Source organism: Hippocampus zosterae, chromosome 18 (genome assembly GCF_025434085.1).
Source record: "Hippocampus zosterae strain Florida chromosome 18, ASM2543408v3, whole genome shotgun sequence".
NCBI classification, from domain to species: Eukaryota; Metazoa; Chordata; class Actinopteri; order Syngnathiformes; family Syngnathidae; genus Hippocampus; species Hippocampus zosterae.
Genome location: NC_067468.1, coordinates 9,096,098 through 9,110,651, shown reverse-complemented (window position 1 = coordinate 9,110,651; position 14,554 = coordinate 9,096,098). Strand labels below are relative to the sequence as shown.

General features: G+C 43.9%; 1 protein-coding gene across 4 annotated transcripts in view; it reads left to right on the top strand.

Annotated features, from left to right (window-relative positions):
• Positions 1 to 14,554, top strand: part of cabp7b (calcium binding protein 7b) — a 38,935-nt gene that overhangs the window by 9,157 nt on the left and 15,224 nt on the right. The window contains exons 3-5 of one of the 4 annotated variants that reach the window (XM_052050907.1): positions 4,983 to 5,125; positions 13,188 to 13,359; positions 14,105 to 14,254. The gene's annotated coding sequence lies outside the window, so the exon portion shown is untranslated. Of the gene's footprint in view, positions 1 to 4,982; positions 5,126 to 13,168; positions 13,360 to 14,104; positions 14,255 to 14,554 lie in introns of all 4 variants that reach the window. The other 3 variants (XM_052050909.1, XM_052050906.1, XM_052050908.1) reach the window with 3 other exon arrangements.

Genomic DNA, 14,554 nt, shown 5'->3' with positions numbered 1-14,554 from the left:
CACCTTTTTGCCTTTTTGTAGTTTGCCTCAATGTCATTAAGAGAAAAGTGAGAAACTCACTGGTATGGAAAGTCGTATGAACATTTTCTTCCACCCCCCCAATATCCAGTGTATCTTGTAAGACAATTAAGCACATGACTGCATCTTGCAAGTGAAGTATTTTTTTTCTCCCCCTCCCACGAGCAGTGCTACTTTTGGCCTACTAGTTCAGATAGTACAGAAAAATGTCAAGGGTAGCGAAAAATGCTATTGGTTTCCATAGACTCGATTGCCCCAATATGCCAAAAATGTTTGAATCAGATTTTGGGTATGATGTTCCACTTCGGTGACCGTGAAGGAGTTAGGGCGTTTCGACACAGCGAGCGGCTACTCACTACTGCGACTTTGTCTCTAATTTTCGAACCCTTCAAGTTTTTTATTTTTAAGGGCTATCCCAAATTTCCGTTAGCTCATCTCTTTCGTTTGACATCAAATTTTAACCTTATGCGAATGGGACCTTTTGTTGATGAAATCATGCGCTTTGTTTGGTCAGCATCATGAAATACGGCACCTTTATTGAAGCAAACGTGGAAGTTCAAGTTTGACTTGGACAAGCATTATCATAAAGCCACATCCCCTCCCCCCACCCAAAAGTAATCATTGAAGTGACGACGGCTGAAGCACACAGAGATATAGATTTTTAAAATTCTACTCCTGTCAGGTTATTTATGACTGCTAGATATGCGAGCGTAAAAAAGAAAAAGAAGGGGAAAAAAACTCACACTGTACGACTTTTCCAATAAGCTGTCTTCTTACTTGATATCATTAGAGTTTGTTTCGACTGGCGGGCACTTCCCACGTGGTCCCGTTTCTTATCTGAGGGCGGCAGCTTGAATGTTTGATCCCTCTGATGTTCTATCACCTTCAAGGCAAGTCGACAAAAAAGAACGACAGCGGTTTACAAATTTCCCAAATGATGACACCGCGCGTCCTCCGGCCTCTTCTCCAAATCTCCAAAAGTGCGGAGAACCACACCGAGAGTGTCCCTTAGTGGTGTATTTGATGTGAGTGACTCATGAATAATTTGCCGTTTTGAAAACGAGATGAAGAGTGTCTGTCAGACAAACCAACAGGAGAAAAAAAATAAATCTACCTCATCTGAATTGGGATTTTTTGCGGCATGTCATCTTTGCTCAAAGCAGCGTGGGTGCCGCTTTTTGGGAACCGTTGCAAGCAGGGGGATTTTTTTTTTCTCAGTGTTTCAAAAAGCGCGGCGCACGGACCTGATGGTGTCCCAGCACATCATGGAGGGAAATGACTCTTAAAAACACCCGGCACACCCGGATAATTGGCCAGCATCCGGATAATTGCCCAGCACAATCTCTGTCAAGACATCCGAAAATTTGGCTTTTGCTAACTGTTTTCCTGACAGATTAATTGTGGAAAAATCACACACCTCGCCACAGATCAAAGTATAATTACTCCGAATAATCTTTTAAGAGACATCCGACGATTGACCTTTGATCCGGACGGATTTTAGCCCCATAGAGTCTCTTGCTCAAAGTTGGCGCTGACCACAGATGACGATTTACCAATCGTGAATGTTGAAAATATTTAAAATTTAAAACTGTTAGGTTGACTATTTTGTGAGCCATTTGCGGTGGATAAAAATCGCTCTTAATATAGGATAATCACTCCGGATAATCTTTTCCAGAAAACCGATAATTGGACCTTTGCTGACTTGGATCGAAGGAGGAGTAAAATGGATAAATTCTGACGGATTATCCGTATGTGTGAACTAGAGATGCAATGATTAATCGACATCTCATCGATTATCAAATTAATTTATTAATAAATATCTGATTTCTGGAGAACGAAAATATTTCCTTGGACTGCAGAAGATGCTGACTAACATTTTTGCCAAATTTTCTGACATGTTGCGGACTAAATTCGTAACCGGTTAATTCATTTATATTTGTGCAATTTCTAAATTTCAATCCAAAATAATGTTTTGCTTTTGGTTAAAGGGAAGTAAATCAACATGTAAAAACTAAATCTTATTAATCAGCAAAATAATCAGGATAATCTTTTACAGACACGTGATAAGTGGTTGGATGACTTTGACCGAAACGGAAGAACAAAAACGCTCCCATTGGGTGCATCTGGATGACAAGAAGCTGGTATTGTTGGCTTCCATCCTATCTGCGCGTTCACGCTTGCACTCGCATTGTCAGATAATCCGATGCAAATCCAATTTTTATTTGGAAAAGGCCTTATTCTGATCCAAAGATATCAAAATTTTCTCTTTGCGGTTCCACGAGCCATATCCTAATTGTGCCACTGCAGAAGGAACAAAAATTTGGAATTGTGTCACTTGTAGGATGCAGTATAAATCCAGCCAAATCTAATCCCGAATTCTGGACTGTCACCGTGCCACCTGGGGGGCGCAACCTGAAAATTCTTCATTATCACATCCCCCCCCCCCCCCCCAAAAAAATGTGTCGCCATTCTTGGATGGCCATTATTTTCTCAAATGAAGTACATGACAATGCGCCTTGTCGAAGCGAGCTGGTAAAGCGACGTGGCAAGATTGCATAAGCAGTCATGCCCCACAAACTAATCTGGCAGTTTGATATCCACCATGATGCTCCAGTGGAGGAGATTAATATTCCTCCTGCTCCCACACAATAGCGGACGTAAGGGAAGTGCGTTAATGGGTGCCAACCATCTCAATCACGGCTGCGGCATCAATCTCACTCTTACCACCTCGACGTCTTAATTGGCACGCAATCACGTGCGGCTTGGATAACAAAAACATTGTGGGATCCGCGAAGGGAAACAAGCGGGTATACGAATGCAAATGTGTTTAAAAAAAAGATGCCGACGCTAAGCGAAAATGAAATTCTAAACAGATGTAATGCTCGATCCCAAATGGAATTTCTGCATTGTTATTCATTGAAGGCGTGCCCGGATTAAGTGAGTAGCCTCTCCCGCAAACTCACAAAAGCCAACAGCGATATATTGCCACTTAAGCCAATGAAGGTGCAATGATGTCGGCTGGGTTTTATTTCTGCAGATGGACACCCAACATACACGCGCACCTCAGACTATCCTCATATTTAATAACTCGGATAGCACCAAGGACATGATTACTTAAGCCTTGTTGTCGTTTGAAGAATTTACCAAATCAAAACATCAATGGAGTCTGCTGTCAAACTAAACATCAAACCAAGAGAATGACTTGTTTTGTCTTTCAAACAACCTCGAAATTATGCCAGCTGCTTGCTTAATATCATCAAGCAATGCAAAACACCATCGATGGGTTAACATTTCCTAAAGCAACCAATTTTTTTAAAAACACAGTGCATATCAACGCCGTCCTGTGAAAATTGCGCATGTCCATTTTTGTCATTTTTTTCGCTAATGCGATGTCCGCATTTGGTTGTAATACGTTTGGATGGCTGTTGGGCACACGCCGCTGATTAATGGTGACAACTCAGGCAGGATGCACCACAGCTCCCGGGCCAGAATCCAACACGTCTCCTGGTTTCATGCCCGGTGTTCAACTGGGGACCTCGTAATGTCTCTGCCTTCCAGCTCAACTGGGCTGCTTTGAGACTTAGTCTGCAATACTGAAAGGACTAAAAATGTACACCTCCACGTACAACATTTACACTTGGTACAAGTAATAAACTAGTGGCTGATTAATTCCTCTTTTGAACCAATCAGATCTGAGACTTGCGACCCTGAGCCTTCGTGAAATGTTGTTGGCGTTTTTCGGTCCTCTGATTGGTTGAGCTAATGGACTTCTGTCTTCACCACTCTGGTTGATCTTGATATGGGCACCAGAAATTGTTCACAGGGGAGGACAATGTTGGAAATTAAAAATTAAAAATATGTTTTCAGCGCACGTTTTAAATGAGAAAGTGGACATTGTGAGGATATGTCAACCAAAACAGTTTTTGGCTGACTTATTTGCTGTCACTGGGCCCGAACCTCCGCTTGCTTGCTCTCGCTCGGTGGGTGGTTTTTTTTGCCACTGGTGGTTCTAGCTGCTCGTGTCGACCGCCGCTTGTGTTCCAACAGTGGAGGCCTGTGGTTTGTCGTCGCTGGGGCGGCCGAAACTCTGATCGTTTGCTCGTCAGTGTGGCTCACTCACGCTCGCTCTCTTGCTCGTCCGAATGCTAATGTCAATCGGGAAACATATTTTTGGGACACCTTGAGGGTGCCACGTATGATCGCTACTGCTATACAGCAGCAAATGACGCAACAGCATCTCTGCTGAGCACAAATTATTTTAGTTATATTTTTATGTTGTAGTCCAAAAGTGAGGACTCTTGTTTTATTCTGGATGGAGGGAAATGGTCCAGTGCCGCATCTAGATAATCTTCTTCACCGAGCCCCCCCCCCCCTCCCCCTGTTTGTTGAGGACCCGATGGCTGCTTTCCTATCAGGATCAATGTCTTGTTCCAGAGATAACAGGCCCGCAGTAGAGTGGGGCCAATAAGATACCAAGGGGAAGTGAATCAAAATAACCAGTATGATCCAGAAGACCCCTTTCGAATTATTTAACAGCATATGTTTCCAACTATTATCCAATATTATTTTTCTTATTGTGGCCTGCGGATAGTTCATTTGTCGTCAAGAGATTGCCTTCATATGTTTTTTTTATTGAAATTAAGAAACGCGACATCCTTCATGTACAACCTTAACCCTTTCATACACTCTGTAACCTGATAAGCTGTCCACTGTAGTAACCGCTGTCTCTGAAAGGGTGAATGTGGCCAATCAGCCTATCAGACGGTCTTCCATTCTTTATAGTACGGACATACACTTTTGTGGAGATGAAAAGAAAACGTCAGTTCTACCCATGAGGAGAGAAAGAGAAAATATTTGATTGATTGACAGTGTCCCAACCATAATATCCTTGCTTTCCCACCCGGAAGATGAGGCCACTTCATCTCCCGTGTGTCCACTAAAACCTTGAGCCATCCGCCTCGCAGGTCCTCAACTTGGTGGAATGGTTTTGCCGGCAGCACCGCGTGAGGCCGACTCCACTCTAATGGCTTTGCTATAAAAAAAAAAAAAAAAGAACATCATCACATCATCAACACAGTAGCAAAAAAGAACGACGGAAAGCAAAACGGTCAGTGTGCTTGCTTGCTTGCTTGCAGTGGGGTTCCGAGTTTTGTTGCATCACAGTCAGGAAAAGCATAAATATTGCAAAATGCTAATGACAAGCAACAATGAGAATTATGCAAATGTTTCCCTGTCGTTTGGCTCCCAGGAACGGCTGATATTGTTCGCGCTGGATGAGACGAGTGGTGTCACGTTTGAGTCATGGAGAGTCATAAACGAGAGTGGCAGGCGGACCAGCGCAGTCCCCTACCGAGGTTCAGCAAATTTATTCCCGGCGTACAACGTAAAAGCTGCATGGCTAATGACCACAATTGTTTATGTTGCTGCGATGTTCAAACGCCGATATGTAGAAGCGCAAAAGCCATCATTTTAATCCGAAAATACATTTGTAATCATTATTATCTATGAATGTCACTTGAATATTTTCCAAATGAATTTATAATTTGTTTAATTTTAAAATTGCAAATCAAGATTATTCTGCTGACCCCACAATATGGCGTCTTTTTAAGTGAGTAATTAAAAAAAAATCTTTCATTATAGAAGCAAGCCAATAGTTTTAGAGATGTGTATTACAGTCCTGCCTTTTGCCATTTTAATATTCGTCGTGCAGAGAGAATATATGCCAGCGGGGATTATTTTATGATCTGTTTGTATGTGTTTCTGCTCCATTTGTGTTGAGACGCAGTTGTTTGAAGGTTAATTGGTGTGACAGCCATGGTAATTTGTTAGCTCGGGCATCAATACGTTAGCATTTAGAAACTTGTGCTAGACCAAATGTCATGTTTTAAATTAGGGTTGTTGTGATTAAATACAAGTGTCAGTTTTAAATTTTGAGTGGGAGAGACTAACTGCTTGTTAGTTAATTTTTGTTAGTTAAATGTACATACAATTGAGTCTTGGCCTCTGTACATACAATTGAGTCTTGGCAATAGTCTCATTTGTCGACCGCGAGAGTGTGAGATCAGGCGTTTCGAAATACGCAGAAACGATAAACTAATTTCCATGAGCAATTTCTGTGTCATTTTCCATTGTTAGCATCAAGCTAGCAGACATTCCGGCAGACGAAACGACGTTGCATTTGAATATTTTCGTGTGTCGATTTATAATGTTTAATCCTCTCGTTTTATGTGTCGGTTTTACAGTAAACTTCAACTTGTAGCAACAAACGACTTGAAGCACCTTTTGCCTTTTGTTGGCAAAGCTGCGCGAGCCAGACAGTTTTCATCTTTTCCTCAGTGATGTTATATGGCGGTCCCCCTGTGTCTTGAGTACCTTTATGAAAGTGCGTAGTAAAGCTTAACCAGTTCGTGTGGGTCTGGAGCGTATCCCTTACGATAAACAAGTGGTTCACTGTGTGTGGTTGGACTGGTGCATGCTGCTCAAAGTGCGATTGTAACTTTAACCAGACATTCCATCACCGTGACCTTCCAGCAGGTCATTAGCACAAATATACTGACATGTACGGGAGGCGGGGGAAGGGGAGGAGGGGCTTGCAGAAGGCGGTGACCGTCAATCAGGACATGAGGCGGAGGCGTACAGACAGATTCTTGATGGGTGTCGGCTCGAAGGAAGCTGTCATTTCGGGCCGAGAACCGAAGCCCGTCTGGTGGAGAGCTTGGTTAACGGCACACGAGCGTCCTCGGGCGCTATCGCGTCGCTCCCTGATGGAATTCTTGGCGGGGAAATGTATTCGCCTGTTTGGCCGCTTCATACACTCGGCATTCCCGAAGAGGGAGATTGCATTCCTGCTGATAAAATATTACTATCCAGGAGAGGCTCTTGAATGGTCTTATAAGGTCAGAGTTGCATTAAAGGAGCCCCAGGCTGGTCATTAAATGTAACCAAAAAAAAAAAAAAAGCCTACATTTTCCATGTGTAGCCAAGGTCAGGGGTAATTGTTTTTTATGTTGCCTCACTCTATTCAAACATGGATCATTCCAGCACTAGAGGACAACTTCAGCCTCTAAATGATTTTCACAGATTGGAGTTTTTAGGGCAAATAATGCCGTTTGAAATGTCACGGTAATGTTGACGCGTCGACTCGGGGGAAGCTTCAGGCCATACGAGGTTGTTGGTGGATATTTTCAACGGAAAATTGTCAGCTGATCAGGGAAATTTCTCCGGAGCCCGTCATCCAATTTTCACAATTCTACAGCTACAGTTTTATTTTGTCTCAGAACAAGTACGCCCGTCTATATTTTTAACTCGGATTGATGGAAAATGCCCTCCAATTCTACAATGCCCCACACATGGACAACGACCACCTCATATCGCATTCCTTCGCGCCCCAAACCATGACCTTCAGGTCTAACCGGCAGTCCAAGGCGACGTTGTCCTGCGCTTAAGTGAAATACGTTGCAGTAATGCATTCCGTTAGGCAGCGTTCGCCGGACAATCTGTCATTGTCTATTTGAGCTCGTCGCACTTGGCTCATGAATCCTCATCCCATCACTTTACGAATCCAGGTGAAAGATTCCATGTAAGGAGTTACGCCAAGGTCTTGGGGGGCCCCCGGGCCTGTATATATTTTACAATTGCAAGACACAAGCACAATACCGACACAAGCACAATCGCCCGTCTTTGGAGAGCATCCCCGCACTCATGGTCTTCATGAATAAACTATGACATTTGTATCGTTTACGAGCCGAAGGATCATACTTGCGTGCAAAGACTATAGAGTCCTGTAATGGGATTTCAACTTGAACCTAAGCTTCATATGAGGAATAGTAATAACAAATATGGAGGACGTTTGCGAGGGGCCATTTATGAGTCCAGTCACAGCGGCGGATCAATACCATTCATCTGACCAGTTTTTGTTTCATTCCAGCGGCGTACAAAAAAAAAAGTTTTGCTCGCAGATTTTTCAGCCTGTTCTGTACTCCATCTGACCGGTGTCATCTCCAAAGTAGTCTTTGCAAACAAATGCTGCATGAATCAGCATGGTCTGTCTTTCTTAACAGATGGGCGGCTTGTGCGGGGGTCCTCCCCTTTGCTCTCGGGTAGCTCTCGGCTGGCGTCAGCGGACAGCCCATCGCTGCAGAGACGCTTCAAGTTGCCCTTGGAAAAAGAGCGTAAATGAGCGTCAGGTAACGTACGCAGTGATCTGAGGTTGCGATGGCAGCACAGTTGTTGGACACAGCAGGGTAGTTCCTGGGAACGTCAACAGATTGTTGACATTACCTTCAGATCATGTCGTTGTAAGACTTTGAACATAAAACCGTGGTCACATAGACAGATTAACCTTGGTAACAGAAGACCCTTGGGACATGGGAATCGTGGGCCTTAGGGAACATAAAAAGTTGGCCCCATAGAGCATTGCTTATTTTTGGAGGACCAGATGATCCTGCGGGTCTTGGTCAGCAAAAGATGTGGTAGAGGGGGCATTCAACCTCGGGCACACGCAGAACTCTGGGAGTTGTTCCACTCCCAAAGAAATCTGGGAGTGGAACAAGATCCTTGGGAGTATAGAACCATGGGAACTATCAAGTACTAGGAAAGCAAAACAATCTGGTCAAATAGAAACTTGTTTGACAAAAGATCATGTGAACTTTGATGGAGAAAAAAACCCAGCCTCTACTATATAACTGCTGCGTCATTTAGAACCTTGGGGAGAATACCGTATTTTTGGACTATGAGACGCTTTTGGAATATAATGGCCTATTTTAAAACTCTTTTCATATATGTATGTTTCATTTTAAGGCGCATAGAATAGAAGCCACAATAGTGGCTGCGGTTGCGTTATGCATCCACTAGATGGAGCTACGCTGAAGGGAATACAATACAATACAATATAGCTTTATTTATACGGAGCCTTCACAACCGCTTTAAATCCTGTGAAAACGTCACACCCTGGAGTCAAAGACGCCAGGGAAGGTTCAACTCTCTTCATTCCGTTGAAATCATTAGGAAATTCCCATGCTGCTTCCAAAAGCCACATTTTCAAGACATGAGTCCAAATGTGCTTCTCGGGAATGATATCCTTTTTAAATGCTCCTTCTTTGTAAAACGTTCAGCTGCTTTTCCGTATTGTGTGAAGTCCCTCCGGCACTGCATCGCAATATGTCAGGCAAGGACGTTCCCGACTATTTATCTCTTATCACAGTCGGTAATCACATCCTCTTGATGCACATCATCAAACAAAAGAGCAAAAACACACTTTGGAGGACACGGACTCGACAACTTTACCACCTGGCGGCGACAAATGGCACCGAGGTAGCCGTAAAACTTTGCTCGCCTGTATTTCTTGTATGTTAAAAAGAGCAAATAAAGTAGCGGCTGCATGGTCTCGAAGACGATCATTTTTGAGAAAAGGGATAAAAAGCCCCTTTGAAGTTGCCGAATGACCTTTCCAATTCCCGTCAGTTCCTGTGCTGTGGCCGTTTAATTGCATTCTTTGACTTCCTTTTATTGGGCTCTCCGAAACTGTTTTCCGTCTCATCCCACTTGCCATTGTCTTTGACCAAGGGAGATTTAATTGGAAAATGAAACATTGTTTGGATTCAAACGTCTGGCTCCTGCACAAGGGCACGTTTTGTGTGCGTTTTTTTTTTCTTGGTCTTATCACTCTTTCAGTCAGCGCTCGCCGTCTTCTGACCTGTCAGCCGTGTTCGGTTCTGAATCAAGTATTCTGCCCCTGCAAAGATAAAAATGCTTGCCAGAAAAAAAAGTGCTGTTAATTTTGGACCGACCAAGACGGATTTCTTGGGGGAGACTGATGACAATTTTGATATTTGTCTAAATTATAGATAACTGATTAATCGGCCAAATAACTATGAAAATAGTCAATGGACAAAACAGCTTGCAACGATCAAGATATGAATTGCAGGTAGAATATTTTGACTGTTTTGCAATACTTGGCAAGAATCAATGAAATTACCCCGGGGGGGGGACACCTTATATTCCTCTTCTTCATGCTCAAAATCATGCTGCGTGTGTTCCAGTAGATCTCAATCTGAGCTGGTTGCAAAATGGTACTACAACTCAAAATTGACACTTGCCTGTGTGCTCTGGAAAACACACACAATTACAAATCTGCGGCATTACCTGGGTGACCCGTACTGAGAAGCTGTACCGCATCAATGGGAGATGTTCCTCCCATTTCGCCCCCCTCCCACCACAGAAAACGAAAGTCAGCATTTCACAATGGGATAAACCGGGAATGACAAAACACGTGCGGCACATTACAGGCCATTCTGTCTCTCCCGCTGCCTTTCAGTTAAAACTTATAGTGGTGACCTACATTATGGGTGGTGGGGATACACTGAAATGTATATTTGGAGAAGTAGGTCAAGAAATGCTTGTCTTTGCCAAGATTTAACAAAAAAAACATCTGAGGAGCCAAGTGAGTCAAATCGAGGCGTTTCATAATGCTGTCGGAACAGGCAAGGCGATAGAAGGGCTCGGTCGTCTGTGTGTATTTAGCGCTCTAATGTTGATTAAAACTATTAAGGAGCCGCTCCCCTCCACAACCTTCCCTCCTCTCCCAAGAGGATGAGTGTGATTCATCACTGTACAATTGGATTAAGTCTCCAAATCCGGCAAGGGTGAATCCTTGTCATGTGGTCGGCGCTGGTGTTTTGATATTAATATCGTGACCACGAGCAGGTTTGACGTCCTACGCCTCAGCGTTTCCGTATATCTGAGGCGCCCGACTGACACACGCCCAATTTCATGGAAATGAAAGGGATTGCAGCCTTTTGAAATGTAAATTCAGACTGATGAGGGGTGCTGGTGGTGGTGGGGGGTTATGCAGTACAGTTTGATCGTGAATATGAATGGGAATGGATCGCCCCGGTTGACGCAGTGAAATAAGATTTGCACCACCCTCTGCGTGCATATGCGTGAGTGAATGTCGCTGTGTGTGCGAAACGGTGCGTGAGAATCCTGTCACTTCCCAGCTGGAGACCCTTCCGCCATAATTAATCATTCATTAGCTTCACGAGTGCATCAGGATCACCACACCAATGTGGCCCCCCCATAGGACCTTAGGAGTCTCCGGGTCCACAAGTCAGCCTCCCTGTGGATTCATGCCCCAAAGCGAGAAATTAATCACTCCTTGTGGTGTCTAAAGAGAAGTTGGGATGTCATAAAGCTCTGGGAGGCCTGTCGGGTTTTCAGAAAATGGGTCAGGTGAAAGCCATCTCTGTACTAATGAAGTCCCGGAGCACTGAGCATCACACCTGCACACTTTCAATTAGCGCACAGGACCGCAATACGGAAACCGGGATGCGGCAGTCGGGTGTGGGAGTACCCGCCGAGACTCAACAGCTTCCACTGCTCCTCTCCTGCACTGCTCATTTATTTGGATGTATTACAGGGCCTTGCTGCATTGACATTTTCAGCCAAATATTTGATTTCAGCTCAGTTCACCGTGGTGCTCTATCGTCGTTTTGCCAGCAAGCAGTGGTGGGAAGTCATCAAATACAAATTCTTAAACTACCGGCAATGGGCACTTTGACCCTATTTTGCCGATTTGTCTTCCATCCGCGACCTGGGTACGCTTCCGTCATCGGCCCTCCATTCTTATTCGTTCATATAAAAATCAGTCCTCGTCCTCTTCTTAGAGGCGCTCACTGCAAACCTTACGTCACTTCACAAGAGAAACGCCTCGTCCATTAAATACGAAACCCATGAAATGTCTTGCCAACTTTACACAATGCCAAACTCTGGAAAAATGTGCAGGACTCTCGAATGCAAACAATGACGTATTCATCACGTATACGCCTGCGTACCGAACCAGTAGCGCCGTCATTGGCTGTTGCAGATAAGACTGGCCATCAATCAAACAAAAAACATAACATGGCTGTTTCTTTATATTTTGAATGTCTAAGTGATAAGCACCTCAACATTAGTATTTCACAACATAAATATAGCTAATCTGATAAAATATCCAGACATCCATCCGTCCGTTTTCCGATCTGCTTATCCTCACAAGGGTCGCGTTGGGTGCTGGAGCCTATCCCAGCCGTCTTCGGGCAGTAGGCGGGGGACATCGTGAGCAAAGTTGCCAGCCAATGGCAGGGCACACAGAGACGAACAACCATTAGACAAAAACCCTTTTCCATCCTTGCCAAGTCCGTGTCCTTTTTGACAACACCCCCCCCCCCAAAAAAAAAAAACCACAAACTTTGTCTTCCAAAACGGGCGTTGGTTCCGTCCGTCCGTCCCAGGGACGGAATTTACATCTCTGTAAAGTACCATACTCCATCAATCACATATTTGCCTATTTTCTTGACTGCTGACAAGCTTATGCTTTTTTTTATCATTGTCATTCTTCCACTGTGGTGAACGCAGCAGGAAGTTCGAAAAGGAATTTGCGGATCACTGACAAGATCGGAAGTATGCCACCAACTTGGTGCAAGTAGTCCACCTGCCCAGTTGGAAGCAGCTATACCAGACAAATGGGAGAGCCGAAAATATATTTTTGGAGCTTGCTGTCAGTGTGTCATTTGGAGCAAACAAATCATCCCCTGGTACCAGTTTCACTGATCCACATGAAACTGGGCGGACATGTCGATCATAACAGGACGCATGAAAAAGGATCCATGCTTGAAATGCAACTGAAAAGCCGTCAGTTTGGTTCAGAGTGACCATTTTTGAGCAAATTCTATGACTCAAAATCCTACCAGGGGATTCACCCAAATGAGTCCCAATGGAAAAGTTCGGAAAGTACATCAGCCACTGGTTTGACGTTTCCACACCAAATTAGGTTGATGTCTATCGTAACAGAACGCACGACAAAGTCTCAAGGACGCATGCCTGAAATTGAAATTTTCATACAAGGGTATTTGCCCAAACTAGCCTCAGTCGCAAGAACACATCCTTAAACAGAGGCTAAATTACGTTTTTTTTTTTGTGTGCGTGTCACATAATTATTGTTGATCTTCAATTTTAGGCGATAACGTTGTTTAACAGCGACCGAAGACAGTATTCGTAAAACCCTTCCCCCTTTATATTATTCAGGTCTAATAAAAGATTGCCATTAAGGGACGATATATGACACTTTGAAGTCAATGCGCCTCAGAGAAATAAATAATTAACACAACACAAGTCTTTTGGTGTGCCTGCAGGACTTTTATCGACCACAATCGTCCCCTGGGAGTGCGAGCAGCTCTCCTAAACCTTTTTTTAATGTCTGCTGGAGGGGATGGAGGAGGCAGCCACGTTGTCCTGATGGTGAGATTAAACGGATAAAGTAAAAGGACATCATGCTGCAGATGACATCACACGGTCAGACCAAAGGTCCAAATTTCATTCATTGGAATTTTGGGGGGGATTCCGCTTGTTGGACTTTTGTCACTGTAACTTTGGACTAGTTTGTGTGCCTCGACTTATACGCTGTATGGAGGCATCAAAATCATTTTTTACCCCTTTTGCAACAAGCAGCAGTTTGGCAGAACAGTTCTTCACGAAAGAGACTTCAAGCTATTTATTGCCATTCCCAGTTGAAGTTGACTGTCAAACTAAACATCAAATAAAGAGAATTACACGTTGTGTAGTTGAAACAACCACATAGCTGAGACTTAAAGTCAGCCGACTAAATGCTAACGTTATAAGACAAATTGTCAAAGGCAGTCGAACAACACTAGCATAGATGTCGCACTACTCTATAAAATTATCATGTCGACATGTGTGTGTGCTATTTGTGTTATTTAAAAACACACACACACACACACACAAAATGGGGTAAGAAACGGACGGCATACAGCAAATACTCAATGGCATTTACGACCTGCACAGCTCAGTGCTGCCAGGCATGTTGTGGCACAGTATGGTACTACACAAACGACATTCAACTCTAAATTCCATCTTGCCTGAATACTGTAAATACCCTTACAAAATGGTGTCTGAAAAATGTCAAAGCGAAGAGTTTCCTATATGTCTTGTCGTGACTTTTAACAGCAAGTCTCCGGCTTTTCTATTGATTGTCTTGTCGTGCTTATGTTTGGGAGTGAGCGGAAGTGTTGACACTTTGATGTCTTTTTAGTTTACAGCACTCTCCTCGCAGATGGGCAGTGAGGGCCGCCCTCTCTTCCGTCCAAAACAGCCATCAGCTGATGAAGCCTGTGGATTTTCCGCGGGCTCGCATCGTCAATTGTTCCTCCTGGCGCACCTACTCTGTCCTCCGCTGCACCTGGTAAGCCTGCCAAATCACGGGCCTCATTATGTTTTAATACATCAATCGGATGTGCGATGATGTTTCCACATTCAAAAGGCGTGAGGAGATTATATCGCTATTGGTTGGCCCGTCCTGGGATGAATAATTCATGGGGGCGCGGCGTTAATGACAAAGCGTGCCATCTGCCAGAGCCACAGATAATGGAGGAAATCCATCATAATGGCTTGTTACAGATGTCCACTGGATACAGTAACGTACAACCCCGATTTTTTCCTCAAAAATGTCTTCCAGAAGAATCAATAGTTCCACTCGGTGGGA